At 38.6% G+C, this 9,105-nt stretch overlaps 1 protein-coding gene across 1 annotated transcript in view; it reads right to left on the reverse strand.

Annotated features, from left to right (window-relative positions):
• LOC106919890 (rho guanine nucleotide exchange factor TIAM1-like) overlaps positions 1-8,665 on the reverse strand; it is a 51,279-nt gene extending 42,614 nt beyond the window's left edge. Inside the window, exon 1 of the mRNA XM_088011667.1 lies at positions 8,040-8,665. The gene's annotated coding sequence lies outside the window, so the exon portion shown is untranslated. The remainder of the gene's footprint in view (positions 1-8,039) is intronic.
• Positions 8,666-9,105: the final 440 nt, after the last annotated feature.

Here is a 9,105-nt window from a genome sequence, read left to right on the forward strand (position 1 = left end):
CGCACAGCTGAAGGACGACGTTAACGTTCAAAGGACGTACGAGATTCGACGACATGCTAAAATCCCAGTGCCATCTAGTGCCCTGGCATGGTAACTACAGCAGGTTCCAAATGGCTTGGCAGTCTCATCTAGAGATGGATGAAGTGCTATCTAAATGCGACACTTGTTCCCAATCAACATCAGAAGATACCAGCAGTTTTCACACAGCAAACGTATGTAAACAAAGTATAAAGCATTTATTTGATCGTGGACCAGAGTTGCAAATGCAAATGTCAATCTCAGTTTGGCAAAATATTGTTATTCTGGACAAGCTTTGAATTTAAGACTGACTTCCCATTCTGAGCCAACCTTCACGTGGTTCAGAAGGTTGTGACCCTGATAAAATAACTGAAATGCCCTCATAAAGACAAAGGTGCCTTGTTTAGAAAGGGATTACATGAGATGAAGCTCTGAGCCAGATTCCACCAAACTAGGGTCAGGATATTTCAAAAATACAAATTATACAAAAAGTTCCCTATTGATACTTTCATACTTTTTAATTAGCATAAAGGACTTGGAAGCACATGACAAAGCATGAAAAATGTCAATTAATACATTCTGTAACCCAACCCTATGCACCTCTCCTTTAACAAACAGAACATTGATTGGAATAAAATTGCATGAATGATGTGGGTTAACGCTGATGGCTTGTCGACTGTCACCACAGGCATTTCAGAAATGTAGATTGCTTGGTTGCAGCTCAGCTAAACTTAAAACTGTTTGTCACTGCTGGCAGAAGGCTAATAAGCCCACACACAGCCAGGAACTGATGTAGCTGAACATCCAAGGCACTGATTGCTCTGGAGCAATTTGCCAGGTATTGCTACAAATACAGACGTTTAATATTTTACATTACTGGTACTGTCCAAGGACCCAGATGTGCTAAGCTCTTTAATAAATCATCATTTAATGCATTTGCGGGCAAGTAAATAAAATGATTTCCACTTTCATCATTGCTAATGAATAGAGGCAGACAGTCAACATAGGTTCCCTCTAAGTGTTTGTTTCTTTCATCAATTTTCCTTAAAGGGACGAGGAAATTTTTAAAGTCCAGCTCTGTTAAAATGTTACTGACAATAAATATCTTACACACAGTAAATAACTCTCTTGGCATCTTTATTCAGTGTAAGCCCAGAATATTTGGTCCACAAGGTTGAAGCTAACAGCTTGACAGAACGGTCCAAGAACAAAGGGGACATTATCATCTTAAAACAACAGCACAATAAACAATAGTCATCAGCTTTACACTGGGTGTTTACTGACTACAAAGAAAATGGTTTACATGCAGCACTTGTGATATTCCTGTGAGAAGCAGGTAATATTTTTGCTTTTTACTTTTATATCCCTCTCCTCTGACTAGAAATACTTGATATTTTCCATTCTCGGGGAGTGTTTCAAACAGGAAGAACATTGTGGGCGTACCTCCTTCAAATTGCAACTCCCAAGTAACAAATCTTTGACTTGTGTGTAAATCAATACCCAATACCAACATCCCAATGGGTTACAGGTTCATAAAATACAATATAATGCTTTTGAGACTGTCATTGTTTTAAAATTACAGAAGTCCGCTTTGGTCTTGGTCCCACTAGGACAAGATGTAATCTCTATCTATCAATCTTTATAATCTCCACAGAAAGGGTGAAATATAAGGGTGAAGTGAAAATGTCTGTTTTACAAACTTTTACAGGTTGCATCTCATTTTTACATAACCACAAGGGTTCGACTGCAAGCTTGCATGCGCCAAGCAGTCTTTATATTAAGATTTCTGTCCCAGGTAATAAAAGGGTACATGTAGCTGCATCTGGGCAAGGTTTACGGCAATGACCTTCAAACAACGCAAAAATGACAGAGATATTCAGAATGTCCAGAAGATACACAATTGGGAGTATGAAAAGATGTTTGAAAGCCTAAGACCAACCGTTTTAAATAATTCAACTGTTATTTTTCTTCTTAGATTAAGGTCGCTTACATCCAGAAGTATTTTACATGCATCTTAACTTGTGCTGGTTCATAAAGTAAGACAGCACGCAGATTTCCAAGTAATGAGCAACCTCTTGTCTCCGGTGGAGACGGCTTCTTTTGTCTCGTACAAATTTCTAAATATGACTGCTGAGACTTTTTTTAATGCCATTTTGGGTTACTGTGTAGGGATCTGACATATAAATTATTACTTTTTTCTTCTCTGGAAAGGCTGTTAATACCACTAGATGTGGTAAAAGGTAGCAGAGTTCAAGCCTTTCTAAAGGCAGCAGAGCCCATGTCTAACTGGCTAAATCACAGCCCTGTTGCCCAGAAGAGCTTGGATAAAGGTCAGTTAATAAATAGCCATAGTGTTTTATTATAGCATCTGTGCATAGGCCACTTGATGCAGTATTATTCAAAATGATGTAGTTGTGATATCAAATTCTTTATTATTTACTATTAATTTGAATACCATGCAGTAAATTCAAACAATGCTGATCACAAACAAGTTTTATTTCAGTTCATAAGGTCACAGCAACCCTGCAAAAATGTATTTTAGAATTATTACACAAATCTAAAGGTCATCGCCAACGATAGGACAACAATTCAGTTCTGCAAGTGGTGGGGGAAAATAAAATCCATGAGAACGAAGGTTCAAGTGTTTTTATTTTGCACGCATCCTCCTCTTTCACACCGCCCCCTTCCACACCTATATTCCTCAGAGGAAAGAGATGATCCATTGTGCCAAACAGCACCCAGCACAACTGATATGTGGAAAAAAAAAAAAAGAAAAATGTAAGTGCTGTGCAAGACATGAAAGAAGTAACCAGTGCAGGGTAGAGATCATTAGCGGATGATCCAGTGGTCTCCAGCTGAGAGTGGAATCTCAAGAGTCAACATCAAAGACGAGGGTATGGGAGAGGAAAATAATTTAGAGTTCAGAGAGAGAAAAAAGCTCAGATTCATTGGACAAGACTGAGCCTATACTAGCAAAGGTGGCTGCTCTCCAGAGTTACTTATTAGGGAAGCTTTGAATATATTAAAGTGCAACATCGCAAGTGGATTTATTTAGTCTGCTATATGCTGAGTTAGTTACACAAAACACTCCGCCCATAATTTACCTTAAGTGAACAGGAGAAAACAGCTACATTAAGCATTTCTTGACCACAGTGTTAGAACAGGACTGGATTAGGATGTTTTGAATTGCTCTAAATGTATCAGTACTTAATAATATAATTCCTATTTAATGAAACACATTAATTATTCTGCCAAAAAGTTGATATAATCAGAGTTTCTTTAACTAAAGACAACCAAGTAGGTCATCTGTCATCTTTCCACAAAAACAAGTTAAAACGGGTTGTTTTTTTTAAGACAAGGTTTTCTGTTTCAGTTGAACACTAACATAGTCAGAGATAGATTCTTCAAGGACAGGATTAGATGAGCATAAAGATCTGAATGTTCACACACACCCTGAAGGTTTGGAAGTACAAAAACTCTGTTTTCTTGCTGCAGCAGGATGTCGCAGTGGGTAAACCAGATGTTAAGCAATATTGGCGCCAAAGTTTCTAAACGAATGTGAATTGAATCCATTGATCTTGTGATGGAAAGAATATCCATCAGGTTTAGTTCAATTGGCTTTGATGCTCACTTGAATCCACCACATAGACACTTAAAATCTCTGTGAAAATTCCACTTCCAAAGAGGAATTATTCTAAGTATGCTACTTTAATAACAGTTTAGCTACAGGTCAACACAAAAGTACTTAGAATGAATTTACTGTAGTTGTTTTTCTGACTGTTGCAGTGCGGGGAAGTTAGCCTAACTCCTGTCTCCACAAAGTGACTCATAGCCTCAGCAGTTTTGTGCACTTAGTATCCATTATTCATCCTGGAACTAAAAGACTGGATCTGCCATGTGAAGCTGAAGACCATCACCATGCACATTTTTGACAGCAGCGCCTGTGTTTCTGCTCACAGCTTCAGAACAGGTGAAAATGAGATGTGATGAGATTTCTGAACATTTATTCATCCCCATAAAGAAAGATGAGAATGTTTGGGGAAGAGTACTTCAGTCCAATATACGGTTAATTTCGAATACCAGCCCACAGTAAGTTATCAAAATACTGTTAGAGCTCTTTAAAACTGGCTTTAAAGCTCAAAACACAACTCAATCTCTGTTTCTTTCTAGAACGTGCTACTTTTTTTTAACACTTTGATTATAATTTCTGGCTCAATAATTCATGATCATCCAAGCTGGAGGATCAAAGAGCCGCAGATGCATTTACTTTAGTACTACTTTTGGATCGTATGTTGCTTTCTCAACTTTTTTTTGCAAATATTAAATGCATACATCAAAGTCGTGCTGATGCGCGGAAACTGTTGGCCTCTGGAAAGCATCTGGAAACGAATCTTGCCAAGCCATCTATCAGATAATGTTGGCAGTCAGCACATTACCATTCCATCAACTAAACTATGATGCAAGATAACATCTTCTTAGAAAAATAAAGGCTTTATATTAAGCAATATGTGTGCTATGAAGAAGGGGGGTTTCCAATGTTTAGCAGTGAAAGCACAAAAAAACAAACCCATATAACCTTTGGCATACACCGCAAGACTGAATGTAGAGAATTCCTTTTATTAAACTACAGAAAGATGGCAGAGGACCAAAGGAGAGCAGCACATCTGAGATATTTGCTAACAAAGACAGATATCCTGTCAGGCGAAACAGGGGAAGGTTGAGCTCTTCTCTGTTACGGACTACAGCTTAGATGCAAGCAGAACAGCATTGGAAAGCTTTCTTGTTTGTCATCAAAAACACAGCTAGACAAATTGTGATCATGTGCTAAACATGTAAGAAAATTGGGGGTAACTGGTCTTTAAAGACTGGATTTTAAACAGGCAGAGAAGTTCATTCAAAATGTAGTGGCACCCTGATGCAGCGTATTTGTAATGAGGATGTAAATAATTCATTTATTTAGAAAATATTATACGTTATAGAGTGGGTTTTAAAAAATCTGACATGTGGAATGATTAATAACATTAATAATTCAAATATTAATATTTTTGTTAAATCTATGAGAATAAAAATAATAAAATACTCATAAGGCTCAAATTGTTTGCATGGGCCAATAGATTAATATTTGCAAAGTATTGACATAAATGTCTAAAACAGAAATGTAAACCAGGATCTAAAAGGAACAACTGGGCTCTTTGGGTTGCATCTTAAACAATTGTGACATATTTGTTTTCGTGGGTAACTGTTGGTGTGCAATGTATTTATTTTCCAAATTTGACAATCTGCATTTTGTGCAACTCAAATATTTCTAAATAGCTAAATCGGTATCTGTTGTAACTGAGTGTAAAAGACATGATGCCTTTATTTCAGCCAGCAATAGGTGGGAGAGGGGTAGGGCTGAATCTTTCTATGCTCCATATCAACAGAGGAACCTTTGATCAATCATGCATGTTCTCTGGCATCACATTAAAAACACTTTCAATTGTAACTGCATGGCAAAGTAGAGTTTGACTGTAGCCAGTCAATGCCTAATGCAAGTTAACAATATTAAGAGTAATATTCTTCTAAAGCTTCTGGAAACTATGGGAAACAGGAACCAAAACATTCCAATGAATTAATGTTATCACAGTATGCTTTATTTATTATTCACTTGGCACTAAACATAACATCAGAATGTCATTAATATGTACTTTGCAAATGAAAAAAGAGTTATGCGCCAGTGGGATGGAAATGAATTATTCACAAGAACCCTTACTAGGGTTAGATTATGCACATATCAAGAAAACACCGTTTTGGTAGCACATACATGAAGCACAAAGTCACGGATTGTCTGAAAAGCTGACAAATTACCATATGAATGTGCAGACATTCTTTCATGAGCAGACAGTTGGTCGAACATTGAAGATCCTTTAGCGTTACAGAGCATGAATACAAGCCAGAGAAGAGCAAAACTGGCTGCTGCTCAACCACACAAATAGGGACAAACAGAAGGTCAGCTCTCTGAACAGGCATGTCACACAGATGGGTTCATGTTACCACCTTTAGGACACATCCCTGAACACTGAGGTCATTCTGCTTGGGGGGTCTTGCTCACTTTTCCACTTTCACATGCTGAGTGTTTTTGTTCAACCTTGCATGAATTCCGAGACCACGATTTTGTATTATTATTGCTTGTTTAACCAGAAACGGCCTACAATTTGAATTGGTAAAATGTAAAAAGCATAGATGCACATAAAGCAAAAGCCCGATCTAACCTTCTGCTTTTTAACCAAATGTTCAGTCTAGCCAAATAACCAAATATTAGTAGGACCATATTAACTTGACAAAATCTCCCACAAGGGTAGAAATATCAAAAGTATTTGAAATATGCGAGTTATTCATGGAAAACAACATTGAGTTAGCTTAAAATGCACTTTTTAGGGTTCCTGTGTCTGTAAACGTAGTTTGAAACATGTCAATATTTCAGAACAGAACAGAGTAAAGAATAGTGTAATCTGTAAAACTAACTATTAGTCCCAAGATTATTAATATAAAATGAAAATATTGAGCCTTGGGGGACTCATTTTAAAATTCTCTAAAACACTGAAATGTATCCATAGGGAAAACTGGAATTAATTAGAAGCGACGTCCCTGAATCTACAACATCTCACTGAACAGATCAACATTCAGGGCAGCATACTGCTGTTCTGTCACCAACGCACTGATAATGTACTCTATTACAAATGTATCTTTCTTTGTAATAAAAATCTGGCACTGATGGAGTATTTGTATAGGATGATGATTACTATCTCAGGGGCTCCACTCTTTAAAAAGCCAGTACATAAAATATATTACGTCACATCATTATAAAACTGGTGAACAGGTTGCTTCCCCAAAACAATTATAAGCAAATATCTGATGCGTCACCTCTGTTAAACTTTGAGTGTTTAAGTTGAATAGTACTGCCGACAGAAGAGGCACTGCTGCAACAACCAGTTCAATTCACTTTTCAAGTATTGCTGCAACTAAAACAGCATTCTTGACACAATTCTGGAGGAGTGAAACTGCATTCTGCAGCAGATTTAAAACACTACCCTGAATTTGTGGGTCATGCTTGTGTTGGCTCACCATAAATACAAGCTGCTGAGAGAGAAACTGCCCTCCAGCAAAGAGTGAGGTTGTCTTCAGTGCAAAAGCTGGATTTCTCTTAGCAGACTGAACTGCATGGCAGTAACAGGAAATGCATTTAAACTGGTCCTAAACAGACTTGTAATGAACAAATGTCATGATTAGACTGCATTTTGCTGAAATAGCTCACAACATGTTGTGGAGCACATCTCTGTAATATACAGAAGAAGAAAAAATGAGAAGAGGATACCGCAAACAGCGGATTGTAGCTGTGACGCTGCAACAATGCATGACACCATAAGGTCACTGGAGTAAAGCAACAGCACCGGTGACAGACCACCTTCCACATGACTCACCTGTATTTATGAATTTTTAATACGGGCAGCACCGGGTTAACAGCAAAAAAAAAAAAAAAAAGTCAAATGATCAAGCCAGAATTTTACCGCAATAGATCATGAGAGGTAGAGGATGTTTTGGGGACCTGGACGGAAGTAATGCTGCTGCCTGACCTGCATCTCTAGCAAACGCTCCCCAATCATGCAGCAGAATTGAAATTCATATGTCTGGACATGGATGCGTTAAACCTGACGTGTCTCGCCATTCGGGCACATGCCCGCTGTTGCTCCCCCAAAACAACCGACGGTGACTGGATCGGCCCCATTGGACGCCAAACGCTGCGCACCCTGAGGGTAAAAAGCGCATCCTGTCGGCTTGCCCACTGGACCGCACCGCATCGCACTTCAGTGCGCCAGCGTCTCGCCTCCAGTAAACTTGTATGACTGAGTGACGCGCTCATGCGTGCACGCGGCGATGGGACCACGCAGACGCATGATCGGACGGTCACCGAGCTTATATTTTCCTCCCTCTCATTAATAAAGGACAGCATACGTCCCGGTCCCGCTCACATGTTGACGTACCTGTCTTCACCTCCTCTGGGACATGGCTGCCTTTTTACAGACGCTGAAGTATCCATTCTCCCTCATGCCGGTTTGATCTGCGCCGCCGCCGCTCCTCCAAGGTCTGTGTGCGTCCACGGACCATGCGTGTTGTTTCCACATCATTGAGAGAGGCGGAGCCCACGACCCTTGGAGACGGCGCGCAACTGGATCATGACAATGCCACTAACTTACTCTTTGAGCCAATCAGATGCCAGTCCATGCAAATCACCTACTGCTGTTTGGGTCCCTTTAGGTGTGGGTATAATGTTTTTCAAGATGAAAGTGCAACATTTCTGCTTTTAGAAATTCTGGCTATAATAATAAAAAAAAAAGAAAAAAGAAAAAAAAGAGTTTGACTCAAATGTATATTAGTACCGGGTCCAGGCGTCCTTTCAGCTTCTTTTCATTTTATAAATGCAACAGGAAATTTGACACTGAGCATAACAAAAGAGAGGGGAAAAGCTGATTCACCACAACCCCATATTACTGGCAGCCTATGCAAAACGTAGATCACAATTTCAAAATATAATAATGCTCAAGTTCATCTCCATAAATCTTAATATTACCAGAGATTAAAATGACGTCAGTAATCCAATTTTAAAAAGCACAACTTATACAGATGTTTTCCACAAAGTGATATATTTTATTTTGATTTCTGCGAACATTTTGATCGGTAAAGTTAAGATCAGGGAAGAAAAGTGGCAAAAAGGCTGCACATGTTATTGATATCCATGTTAAGAGGATTATGAGAGAATGTCCTGGAAACAACTCTTGAAGAACTGCCTCTAACAACAATACACCCTGTGGGAATGCCTGCAAAAACTTTTTTAAATGTGTTTAGTTTCACAGTATTATTAAGGCAGATATTCAACTGCATGTGCAGTTTTTTTTTTCTAAAACACTTTTTCTTTCTGCTCAACTTCTGTTTAATATGTAATATTACACAGCCCTCTATGAAAAGATAACTTTCATAATTAGGTCTACTACTTGAAAGTGTTAAAGTTACCAGTCTTCCTCATGCTTGTGTTAACTTCTGTGATCCAGT

Source organism: Poecilia mexicana, unplaced genomic scaffold (assembly GCF_051168715.1).
Source record: "Poecilia mexicana isolate PSO_F unplaced genomic scaffold, ASM5116871v1 scaffold_13, whole genome shotgun sequence".
Lineage (NCBI taxonomy): Eukaryota > Metazoa > Chordata > Actinopteri > Cyprinodontiformes > Poeciliidae > Poecilia > Poecilia mexicana.